The sequence below is a fragment of the Atractosteus spatula genome, chromosome 9 (genome assembly GCF_055471065.1).
Source record: "Atractosteus spatula isolate fAtrSpa1 chromosome 9, fAtrSpa1.hap1, whole genome shotgun sequence".
In the NCBI taxonomy this organism is placed as follows: Eukaryota; Metazoa; Chordata; class Actinopteri; order Semionotiformes; family Lepisosteidae; genus Atractosteus; species Atractosteus spatula.
The window spans coordinates 845,061-859,058 of record NC_142714.1 but is presented as its reverse complement, the minus strand read 5'-3'; positions in this window follow the sequence as shown (position 1 = coordinate 859,058).

Below are 13,998 nucleotides of genomic sequence, written 5' to 3'. Positions count from 1 at the left end.
CCACATGGGCGCTACACTATCAATTGGTATGTTGTACCCAGGAATTAAGGCAAATTTCTGGCCCTTCTGAGCTATACTCATGGGCAGAGCAGTAGCTCTGTGGCTCAGGATCTGCGCCTGTGGCTGGAAGGTTGCTGGTTCAGATCCTCCGGCTGGCACATGAATCCTACTCCGTTGGGACCCTGAGCAAGGCCCTTAACCCCAGCTGCTCCAGGGGTGCCGTATAAATGGCTCTCCCTGTCTGTGTGTCTCATGGAGAGCAAGCTGGGTTATGCGAATTCAAGACAAATTCCTAATGCAAGAAATTGTATATGGCTAATAATGTGATCCTATCTTATCAAGATCTACTGGACTCGTCTACACAAAACCTTGATTCAGGGTGACCTAGGTGTGGTGAGCACTGGGCTCTGCAAACGATGGTTCTTTAGCTGCCCCTCACAGCTGAGCTGCTGCAGTGCAGAAAGCATCTCGAAGATGCAGCATAAGGAGGTGTCGATCTTGGCAGGGTGTTGTGATTCATGGTCTTCTCGCCTTTGGGCCTTTCATTGATGACTGCTTTTGACTGTAATGTTGTGATGTCTTGCCAGGTTACAAAATGCTGGCTGTAATCATCCCAGATTTCAAGCAACAGTGCGCTGACATAAATTAGTCCGGCCTCCAACAAATTGATGGCACAAAGCTTTTTTCTCCTGATAAGCAGGACATATTTGTCCCTTTCAATGTTTTTCTTTTTTGTTTTTCACAACGCTTGATATTTAATGTTTTAAATTACTTTATTATCTATGCCCAATCTACATCACAATCAAATGATCAATTAAAAATTATGCCAACAACATTTAATCAATGTACAAAATGAATATACTTTATTATTCTAATACTATTCATGTATAAATAGACATAACTCTCAAATAGTCTTTTAGAGTTTATACTGCTTTCATTACACAGCTTTAAAGCTCACTGTAAAGCCATTTAGAATGAAACCTTATTCTATTTGTCTCCTTGGACTGTTATCAGAGAATGGTGGAATTAAAAGCTGCATTCACGTTTTAAATCCAAATATGATTTTCAAGAAATAGTTTACTCTTCTGAATTTAGTTTAAAATGTACTCATTTTCTTTAATACAAAGAAATATAAAGAAACTCATAACTCTAGGAGAAAGAAGCACAAGTTAATAATAAATGTACATGAGGGAAAATTATTACTACCTGCAGGTAAACTTGTGATGTTCTTTTACAAAATATACAGTGTATAGCCTACATAGAATACTTGTGTAATATACAGTAAGAGCATGAAAATAAGACAAAAGGATTTAAATTAAAATGCTAAGAAAATGCATTTTTTATGTTGTCATAGTAGAGCAGTGCTTAGAAAACTGAAACCTTTCATTTAAAAATGGTCAGCATTATACTGCTGAGTAATCATTCATTTTAATGAAGGGTTAATGATGCTAAGGGATATGAGCTCTCTAAGGTTTACTTTTTTTGTCTCATTTCTAGAAAGAGCAAAAGGGGAACATGTTTCTACAACAGCAGCTAATTATTTTGATGTGAAGTCCCCTGGAGACTTCCTTTGCCTCGTTAAACTGATAATTGCATGTACTTTTCTCCAAGCCTTTATCACATCTTCCCCTGTGAGAAGTGGTTAAACTACTAACAAAATTTACTGTTAAGGTTTTTTGCTAATGAAGTTCGAAGTGCAGTTTACTGGAATTCCATAATTCTGGATATGTTCAGACAAATAGATAACTAAAAAAAGGCTTATAAATCCAACTCACAAGGATGGCATTGCTTAATTCTTACATTGTTTTAAACACTAAAAATCACTGAAATCTCCAAGTAGTTCTCTGAGTGTTCTTCTCCTCATTCTGATGAGGTCCTGGAATGGTATCTCACTTGATCTCACTTGGATGACTAGACAGGCAGATAGATGTGCCTATATTTTTGTCTCACAGAGGTTCATGAAAGTGTTAGAACTTACCCATTTTCTTTATGCGCGCATAATTTCAGATGAAGAATGTCTCTATAATAAATTCATGAATCCTATGTATATTTAATAACAACCAGAAGTCCATTTGAAGTTTAAACTTCACTGGACAATGATATTTTCTACAGAACATGTGGTTGCCAAACATACAGTGCAGTATTAAAAAAGCTTATGAGTTCTTACCCCTGATGAGACATTATCTTAGAATGGTTTATGGACTTGTGCCTCACTCTCTTGGGTTATTACATATTTCACAAAAATGACTTCATGCATTATGAACATTTTTTTTCATCTTAGATCTGCACTAATTATAAAAAATGGAAAAAATGACATAGTTAACTCAACTGGGGAAAAGAATGAAGGATTTTGTTTGACATTACTTCATAAATCAGGAGAACTAGGCCAAATTATGTCCCTTGGCCTGTTTCTAAATCAAGTGAACCTGTTTTTTTAGTAAAAGAAAGCATGGTCTCATAACAGTGACACTTAAGATATTATTCTTGCTCGATTTCCTTTACGGTCCATTGAACAATGAGGAACATTTCCTCCTGAGAATGAAATGTACAGTCCATGAGACAGAACTATTCCCCTGGATGTTGTCAAACCCTTGAGCAAATATGAAGTTGTGTAATTTTTCTCTTCAAGACAGTATTTTACAAAAAATTATCTCCATACAGCAGATGAGATTCCTTTTCAAAACTCAGAAGACTTTAGTAAAAATGAGAACTTTTAATGTATAATGCTAAAATGAAACAAATGTACTGTATAGGGTACGAACACAAAAAATCATTAAAAAGTATAAAAAAATGCTGTTGTAATTTTCAAAGTAATTGGACTCTTTGCTCTTAACTGCCATGAAACTGCATCAATTAGAAGACGCATTGTCTTCTAAATTTACTGTGTTCTGGCTATTTATGAGCCCTGTGCATGACCTTGTTGGTATATTTTGGAGGTTGCTCTTAGAAATATGTAAGTCTGTTATTTGAAGTTTGTTTGCTGGCAGGCGATAACTACCAATTTAACAGATTTCCCATGCGACCATCTGATTTTATTGATGTGTGATGCTGGATGAATTATGATTGGTCTGCGTCAGCAGAGTGCTGCCAGCTAAGCATTTGTGTATAAAAGACAATGGGCTGGTACCAGCAGCAGATCCGCCTAGTGGCCTTGAGGAAAATCTGCTGTGAGCTTGACCAGAGCCATAGGAAAGAGTACAGTTGCAAACATATTGATCCCCTGCTTCTTGAATTAATTCAGTACAACATATTAGCTACCTCTTCCCAGGGTAAAGGGGTGGTCAACAAGCATTAAACATTTACTGATTAAAATATATTTTAACAAAATGTATTACCCTGAATGTTTTAAGAAATAACATCCCAAGAGGATACTGGTACATTTTCCTCAAAAATGCCTTCACTTTGTGTTCAGTGTTTTACCATTTCAAAGCAGCCAGCACAGTTGGAGCAACAGTCCTGAGTGGTTATAGTTATAACATGAAAAGCTTTGTCTGAACTGCCACTCAGATTCAAACAAATTTAACTCTGCAAGAGACTGGAGAAAGAATTTGTGCAACTTTCTTTTTCTGCCTAAGCCTCCACAAGTCACATATTTCTGTAAAATTTAAAGTTTCATTTCTGAATCCTATTGCCTTGTTTATTTTGGCTACATTGTCCTTTCCAAGCACCACAGTCTTATCTACACTATCCTTGATTTCACTACAACTTTGAAGACGCCCTAAGGCTTATTGTTTGAAAAGGTTTTACTGTGTTTTTTCCAGGATTTTTTTCTTAACAGCAGATAGGATGTAAAATGATGCTTAAAGATGTTTAGCTTAAGATCAAAAGCAAACTTTTTTTCAATATTTCTCTTGTAATCTCTTCTCCTGTTGGCATAGGAAAATAAGAATGAAGTTATGATGAAGTCATAGTCTGCTGGAAATGTCAACATATAACAGTATAAGGTATATAAAGGCTGGGGATTAAAATGACTGTTCATAAAACTCCTAATCTGTATTTCCTTTAAACACAGCCTGAAGCATAATTACTAATTAGCAAAACTTGAATCCTTTCATGTTAAGAATTTTTTTTTCTATAAACTTTATGATCACCCTTAAGCCATGATTTTTTAATATATTTGTTTCGGATCTGCTCACATCACCCACAAACAATTACTAGAAATAACATCTAGCCCTCTGTCTAACTGAGGAACTGAAGGCTTTGGTGCGAGAGCAAGACTGCAGCTTGTTAATTACCCAGTTAGGGAAGTTCCCTGTGAAAGTTACAACCACTTCCCTGCGTGATATCTTATTTCAGCAGCTCTTCTTGCAACATTTTTGTTCTCTTTCTTGACCTTAATCAATGCATCACATTAACATGTCGTGCTGTTAATGTACTTGAACTGTACTCTGTATAAACATTATGTTCGAATAATTAAATCTTGTACTTATCCATTCATTTTTTCCAAGAAAAACTCAAGAAAATGTAGTGCTCTTTACTATGCAAGACATAAGTAACAATATACCTGAATGTTGTGGATATTTAATGCCAAATGTATACTTTCTTCTGCATCTAAACTTCAGGTGTGTGAAAATTTCCATTTAAAAGAAAGACAAAGTGACAATAACCAAGTGAAAAGGATATTCCTTGTTTGATCTGGAGTAGCTTTGAAGGCATTTCTGAACCTTTGATAGATTTATCAGATAATGTCTCATTTTAAGTTTCACTTTCTTTCATGATCTCTCCATATTTTAGTTATCCTCTGGATAGAGCAATGCCTTTTTTGTATGGAAATAAAGTGCTTTAAAAGTTTAAAAGTGTACTATGCAATGTTTCAATCATTTAGGTTGTTTTTAAATGTATTTTAAACCATTTGATATGTTATTCTAGATAGGAATGAACTGTAGATTAGAATAAAAAAACAACTACTAGTTACTAGATTTTATAGGACAAGAAATACCAGTAGAGGTCAAGAAACTGGTTCTTTATATCCTGTTGACATTAATTAAGACATTAAAAGCAGATCATATATGAAATCACACATTTATTAATTTTTAATTCAAATGGTCACTACAGCCATACAAATGTAATTAGCATTTAGATCTTTATAATGGTATAAAAATAGCCATTTCTCTCTTTCTTTTAAAGTCAAAACATTCTTAAACAGGAATGAAAATGGTACTTAGTTTAGAGTTTGTGTGAAAAACGTCTGAATTTTCCTGACTCTAGAGAGATGATGGATTTTCGGAGGATTCCTAAATGTAAGATACCTAAATGTAAGATCAAGCAAGGCCATAATAATCACAGAGGAGGGTCTGACTAATAAAGATCTGGGTAGAATTGACATCCTAATAGGTTTCCCTAAATCATGCTAAAGTATCCTCTATAACCATCAGTTCCATTATCGGCAATCATTGCTCAAGTAAAAAACTTGATAGCAAGAAATCAACTTCATTATATTTTTCAAATATTGGGCAAATATTGTAGACATTTCATTTTTTAATGCCTTAAACATGAACTCCAGAGTCCAGTTTTGTATCTACCTTAATCTAATAGCTAGGTGAAAAATCAATGAAATTAACAGTGCGTGTCAGGCTACACTGCAGTTTCTATGGAGATTACATACATTTTCCAAGCTTTAGATAATGGTAAGTGTACAACTGCCTTGAAATTAATTGGTAGCATTAGGAGCAAAGTGAGGATGCAACAGAGCCAATGTCAAAGTCTATTGTGGATAATGCTGGATATATAAATGTTATCTGTGTCGGCTGGATGTTATCTGTTGAGCAGCCACTGTTCAGATACACTGATATTCGTCCTGTAGTATACTTTAATTCCCCTAAATTAATAAAACACTTAAACAATAATACATGTAACTATATTTCTTTTTTTCAACGTTTTGACTCAAAGCATATAAAATGAATTTACTTGAGTAAAGACTTAAAGAGTAAAGAATGAATTTATATGGTGTGCAGATGAGCCCTATTGTCAAGCAGACTTAAACACAAGTCTAAATTGTCTCTGTCTTTGGGATCCTTGGAAGCGATTATAAAGCACAGGTACATCTTAATGCTGTATTTAAACAAAAGGTAAATTTCCCAATTTACTTTCTGTTCCTATCTAAGGATATTTTCTGCATTATGTGTAAAAATAAAACTTCTAACAGACAAAGCTACTTTTATTGCAGCTGGGCCCTTGCTCAATAAAATAAATTATATAATGCAGATTAAAATATTGAAATCATCATCATCTGCTGTTGCAATAATAATAATAATGAAACATTAAAAAGACCAGAGTTTTGAGCTCATTGTGCAAACAGTTCTTGAAGAACAGTTAGCAGAGTGAGGTGCATTGTGCCAAGCAGGTCCTGACCCGCTGTGGGTGTGAAAAGTGTTGCCACTGTTATGAGGTCTGATGAAACCTAAGAAGTAGCGTAGTGGATCCTACGACAGCATTTTGCATGACAGGATGTTTTTCTCATAAATTTTTGTACAACATAACCTGTTTTAGGCATTAAGGTTAGCATAGCAACTTTGTGGGCAGCAAACCTGAAAAAGTTTTGGTTACTATTGAAATTCACTAAATTTTAATTCCAATCTGGGTGGCAGTTCAATTCTGAGCATATCCTCATTTTTTCTGTTCTAATACCCCAGGGCTCATAAGAAGATATGGAATAAGTGTTGATTGATTCAGAATGGCCACTCTAACCAGGATAATTGCCAAGGAAGAAGTTGTGTGGCTGCTGGTCTTCCAACACAAGCAGTTTTAAAGGTGAGAAGTAACAAAATACTATCAATTACTATGGGATTGCACTAATTTTTATCCCCAACAAATTAAAACAGGAAAACTACCAAAGAATGTCCATCCTGCCTTTAAAACATGAATAATCTGTTAACTAAAAGTCCATACTTACAATGTTTATAATGAAACATTAAAATAATGAAATGTATATATATATCATATATTTTTATAAAGGTTTTCATTTCTTTTTGTTAATATGGAAACAAACAGCTCCAATGAAATGTTATTGACATTGAACAACCTTAATCTTTTAAGAAGCCAACAAAATCAATGATTTGTATTAATATTTCATCTTGTTATCTGAGAAAAGCTCATCAGAGTTGTAAAAGACTACAGACCTCACTGACCTGTTTTTTAGATTGTTATCTATAGCTATAGCAGCCAAGTGTTTCAGTTTCTGCTGCCACACTCATCCTTTTTTCATTAGGAGTTTATTGATTGTAAGTCACATATTGAATAGAAAGTCTTCAGTATTCAGAATATTTTAATATTTTAAATATTTTAAAATGCACATAACACATCTTTTAAAAATCTACAATATTTCCTTACTACAAGTCAGTTCTGTCCCAGACAGCCGGCAGGAAGAAAGGCATGCATCCTTAACATCATACAGACATCTGTACTCAATAAAGATAAACTGTCTTTCTCATGAATTTCTATTAAGTCTCAACGTGCTTTTATTCATTAGTCTTTACTCCATTGAAAGGAAACCCCACACAAGGTGAAAACAAACCTAAAACTAATAGTTTTTGCAACATTAGATTTAAAAGAAGATAATGTGTGGTTTAGGAAAAAGGAATTTATTTTGTGGAGATGTCCCACATGGTGTGTTTGTAAGTTACTATCTCTGTATGAACATTTTCTTGTATTTTGTCTCCATAGTGATAGTAATAGATGCCCACAAAGATTAAGAAATATCAAGAATGGAAACATATTAAACTTATCATAGTTAAAAACAAAACAAAAAATGATACAGAGAAGTACATTGAAATGGAAAAGATAGTGTTTTCTAAGTAAAATGTTATAACTTTAAGATGCAGAAAAGATGTGCTAGCTCAATTGTTAGTGAACATCTTAAAATAATAATAGTATCTTTAGATACTATAAAATATAAATAAAATTAGTATGATTGCATGACAGGTATTCATTTACATATGTAAACCAAAGTATATTCTATACATTTCTTGAATAGAATTGCAATGCCTTAGTTTAATCAAGCTTAGATTAACAAAGAAAACTACTAAACAACAGTTACAGTGTCTTTTTACAACTGCTGTTGTACAACTCCATCAATCATCAAGAAAATTAGAGTAGTAAAATTAGTGGAAAATGAACTAGCAAGGAAGGTCTTGTAATCACCAGATACTCATGATTTTTTCCATCTCAAAGTGCACTGAATTTTCTATCTACTGTAATCAAAACATAGTACCATTTTTTCTATTTATCTATGCACCTTTTTGGTCTTTTATACTAAGTTTACCATCTAAGTACCATTTGCTAATCTTATTATATTAATATCAATTAATGAATAATATATGTTTTTCAAATGTGTTTTGCAAACAAGCTACATTCTTGATTTGAACCTGAATAGATCCACAGATAATATAAAAATGTTTTAAACTAAAGAATAAGTGTGCTTACATCCATCCTTCAATATGGGTCCTTTATATAAATCCATGTATATAAAACACTGTTGAGATTTTTTTTCTTCAAATACACACAAATACTTTGGAATAGTAATGTTTGACCTCACTGTGTATAAAACCTGAATGTATCTTTATCAAACAGACCTACTTTTTATCATCTGTTGAATCTTCATAGATGTTTCCCAAGATTAAACAGTTCAATTAGATAGTAAAATAAGAGTTTATTAGAGACATAGAATTTTTTAGGGATTTATCAGTGCATGGCTGTCTCTTTCATTTGTTTCAGTCTTTTTCGATTCTTCATTTTGAAATGTTTTCTACTGTCTATAACTACAGTATTAGCGCATAAATACTGAGTGTACGTTATAAAGCAAGAAGAAGTAAAAGACACAGTAAAGTCAGAATGCATAACTTTTAGTATTTAATATTTTAAAATATTATAATTAATATTTACATACTGCATATTAAATGAATTATTGAAGAAACATAGAAAACTGAGAAAACAATAACATTGAGAAAGCTGGGATAACTTGAATGTGTTCAATATACATATAATATATATCATAATCAAACTAGTGTTAACATTCGTTCAAGTGACTAAATGATTTAGGGCAGTGGTTCTCAAACTTTTTGGACCAAGTACCACCCCTAATCCAACCAAAGCATCCAAGTACCACCTACAAGTCATCATCTCATAGGAACCCCAGAAATTCTCAGTGACCAACATGAGCGCGCGTGCACACACACTCACACATACATATAATAAATATTATAATAATAAACTTTATTTGATATAGCGCCTTTAAAGGTGGCTTCTCAAAGTGTTTTACAGAAAAACAACATTAACAACAACTAATAAAAAAGCACCATTTTAGTGAGAGGGGTGAGCCTGTTTAGTTGAGCAAAGCAGATGTGAATAAATTTTTCGAGCCTTGATACAATTCACAACAGAGTCTAACAGATATTAAATCGTCAGGCATTTTCTTGACGGCAAAGGTCTCGCGGTGGATGTTGTAATGCGTACATTAATTTCTGGAGCAACCTCTCTAATTCGTGCAACTACACCGTTATGTCGGCTTGTCATTGCTCTAGCACCGTCTGTACAAACTCAGACGCATTTTATCCAGTCGATGCCATTATCTTCGATAAATTCATTTAGAAGCTGAAATACGTGCTCTCCTGTAGTTCCTGTTGGTAGCGGCTTACAGAACAGAAAGTCCTCACGGGACGTACCCTCAAACTCGTATCTAACGTAAACGAGCAAATTGGCCAAATCGACTACAGATTCATCTAATTGCAGTTAAAAACATCTGCTCATCTTAACACGCTCTGTCAGCGTACTTTTGATATAATCCTTCATTTCAATAATTCTATGAATGACTATGTCTTTCAGGGGGAGGGGGGCAGCAGGTCGAGCTGTTTAGCAGCTTTTTCTCTACACATAATACAGTATGTGTCAGCTCTTTTGCCAACGGTAAATAAGGTTCTTCAAAAATAGTGTAGCTTACCTGCTTTAGCAATCCGCAAGCTTGCATTTTTCCGCGTTTCCGTTTTTATTTCCGTATTTATTTAAAGTTTTTATTTCATGTGCATGGGAGCGAAACACAGAGACGCTCGGTGTATTTTTCTCAAATTAGAACAGTTTTTAAATATTTTTCTGTTATCACGCTTTCGTGTGCTCACAAGATTACCTGCGTTTGTAGCACGTATTTCTATGCATTCCTGTGTTCTCCCTATTTGCTGGAGATACAGTAGCTTTTTTAAATACAATTGGTCACTTGCATCCGTAGCATGCATTCCTATAGAGTGGTATAGAATTACAGAGTATCTCTTGTTTCCACTGAAGTATTAGCGCGTACTGTATCGTAGTACGTAGGCTGCATATTCGACACGTATTAAAATACAAAATATGAAAACCCGTCCCGATTTTTCAGCGCACACGACACAGTTCCAGGGTCATTTGGCGTACCACCTGGTGGCACTCCACGTACCACTGCCGGTACGCATACCACAGTTTGAGAACCACTGATTTAGGGAATAACATTTCCTATAAAATGAAGAGTTAATTGTTATAAACAATAAACATAAGGAAATCACTGTCAAAATATGTCTTACCTTTGATCTCCTGTGACAGAGGATGTTCAAGACAACCTTTAGAAACAATATATTGTAGCATCACCGTAATGGCATTCTGTAAAGTACTGATGACGTCACTATTTTTAATAACTACTTTAATAACTAAGTTTAAAAAAATTAAAAGTGTTTGATGTTTAATTGGCTAGCAGCCATATCACTCTGCAACTCCCAACTAGCAGCCCACTGGAGCTAAGGAGGTGTGAGCCTGATCAGTACCTGGATGGGAGACTCCTGAGACAAACTAAGGTAGTAATAATAATCTTTATTTTATATAGCACCTTTAAAGGTGGCTTCTCAAAGCGCTTCACAGAATGACAACAACAATAATTTAAAAGAATGCACAAGATAAAACACAATAACAATGTATAGAGGAGACCGTGGGTGGTGGTACTAAGAAAAGCAGAGGGGTCAAGAATGGAACCAGTTAAGTAAAGGCTTTTCTAAAGAAGAGGGTTTTGAGTCTGGATTTGAAGGAGTTTAGCGAAGGTGACTCTCTGATATCCTTGGGGAGAAAGTTCCAGAGCTTTGGGGCATAACAGTAGAAAGCTCTGTCACCCATACAATGTAGACGGGCTTGGGGGACAGTTAGGAGAGCAGAATTAGAAGAGTGAAGGTTGTGAGGTGGGGAGTAGGGCGATAATAGTTCAGACAGGTACTGAGGTGCCTAAGCCATGCAGAGCCTTATAGGTGAGCATGAGGATTTTAGAGTCTACATGCAATTTGACCAGAAGCCAGTGCAAGGACTCCAGGATAGGAGTAATGTGATCATTTGCACTAGACCTGGTCAGGATTCTGGCTGCTGAATTTTGGACATACTGCAGTTTGTTCAAAGTAGATTTAGATACCCCAGTGAGTAGAGCATTACAGTAGTCAATTCGAGAGAATACAAATGTGTTGATCAGCTTTGCAGCCACAGTTATTGATAGCATAGGGCGTAGTCTAGCGATATTTCTGAGGTGAAAAAAAAATGTTTTGACAGTATCCTGAACATGTGGGTCGAATGTTAAGCCAGAATCTAATATAACCCCAAGGTATTTCCCTTTAGATTGAAGCTCAAGTACAGAACCATCTCCAGGAAGGGTTATAGGACTGGATTTACGAAGTTGATGGGGGGTGCCAATAAGCATGATTTCAGTCTTGTCGCAGTTAAGATGAAGGAAGTTTTGAGTCATCCAAATTTTTATGTCAGAGATGCAATTAGATAGAATAGAGACAACCACATCAGTGTCAGGTTTGGTATGGATGTATATTTGAGCATTGTCAGCGTAGAAATGAAAGCTGAGGCCATGTGATCTTAAAAGCTGACCAAGTGGAAACATGTAAATGCTGAAGAGCAAGGGGTCCAGTATTGAGCCCTGAGGAACACCTGACTTAACAAGACCAATTTCAGACCTGTACCCATTAAGAGAGACAAAGTAACAGCAATCAGTGAGGTAAGATTTGAACCATTTGAGAGCAGTGTCAGAAACTCCAAACACAGTCTCAAGACGAGGAAGTAGGATGTTATGGTCAACAGTGTCAAAAGCAGCACTGAGATCAAGAAGGATGAGTATAGAAAGAGGACCAGAATCAGAAGCCATTAGAAGATCATTAGTGACTTTGAACAGGGCAGTTTCTGTGCTGTGAAGTTGACAGAAGCCAGATTGGAGGGTTTCGAAAAGGTTGTTTGTCATGAGGAGGTTATGTAACTGAAGTGTGACAGCATGTTCTAGAAGTTTTGCAAGAAAGGGTAAGTTGGAGATGGGGCGAAAATTGCTAAGATTGTAGAGAGCCATGTTAAGCTTTTTTGGCACGGGGGTAATGGCAGCAGTTTTGAGGACCGTTGGCTAAACAAGACAAGGTCTGGAAAAAATGTACATCCTTCCTAGGCGGCAACTAAGTTCCAGTGGTAACAGATCAACTCAGGTCTGAGCTGCCCTTGCTCTCAAGGCAGAGTACTCCAGGCATCAGCTGGGATAGAACGTAACTGGATAGCAAGTTCACATGCTCTCTATTTTAAAAGAATAGTCTGTCTCTTTCCTGATTACAAGCCACAAATTGAAAATCAAGTAAGTGGAAGAGCAACATAGATTATAGGCATGGGTCTACTTTTTGACACAATTAATAACAACAACAAGAAATTATTATTATTATTTACAATTAAATATCACTTTTCTGGAAACTCTACTCAAAGCGCTTTACAGGTAATGGGGATCCTTCCACCACCACCAGTGTGCAGCCCCACCTGGATGATGCGACAGCAACCATAGTGCATCAGTTTGCTCCCCACACACCAACTCTCAGTGGGGAGGAGAGAAGAGTGATAAAGCCAGTTTATGGATGGGGATTATTAGGAGGCCATGATTGCTAAAAGCCAGGGAGAAATTTAGCCAGTATGCCAGGGTAACATCCCTACTCTTTTCAAGGACTTCAGTTTAGTGTCTCATCTCAAGGACAGCAACTTTTTACAGTATAGTGTCCCCATCACTATACTGGGGCCTAGGTAGCTGGTACTGGGGCCTGGAGTGTTAACTTTACTTTCTTGACTAACTCACTATGTGCACTACTCATATACTGTACTTTCCAAATTGCTCCATGGCACCCGGGTTACTCTATTACTGTTCACTCCTGTTTTTTTTTTCACTTTCCTCTGAAGCATATAGATTTTCTCCCCTCACCAAGACTCATTCAAACCAGTGTCCCATGAACATCATGGCTCAAGGCACGCCCCTGAGCGTAGGTGTCGAGCCAAGATGGTGACTTCCTCACAAACCTATCTTTCACTACATCCCTCCCTTTCTATCTATCTATCTTTCTATCCGTTAACCAGTTCAAAGTACAGATGCATGCATTAGTTCGGATTCTCACTTGCAATTTGATAATCAGCCTTTCATGGCGAACCTTTCTAAAGATTTAGCACATCTAAATAAAGCATGTACAAATACAGCTTGTTAAAAGAACTCTAACTAGTTAGTTAAGGAAGATGTATCTTTTCTAAACTCATTTTGGCTATTCCATAGAAACGTATGTCATAGAGATGGTTCAGTTTAATATGTCATTTACATAACTTTGCCTGTAGTAGAAGTACTACTGTATTAATTTGTCTCTAATTACTTGATTTACACCTAATTATGTATTTATTTTATATTTATTTTGTATTACTGTTCATATTAACATTTTTCGTCTATTCTGATGTCTGGTTTTGCTTGTGTTGGGCTGGGCTGCTGTAACACATCAGTTTCTCTTCGGGATCAATAAAGTCTTGTTTATCTCTGGTTCACCCTTTTCGTGGTTGGGCATTATGTTAGCAATTTTCAAGTCAATGAGTGCTGCTCCTATCTTGAGTGGTAGGTGGAAGTGCTTTGCTCATTTCTATTAATAACATTTCGTATTTTTTATGTACGATCCATCAGATACTGGGAAGTGCCTCTATCACAATTATTATATTCTTTCAGCC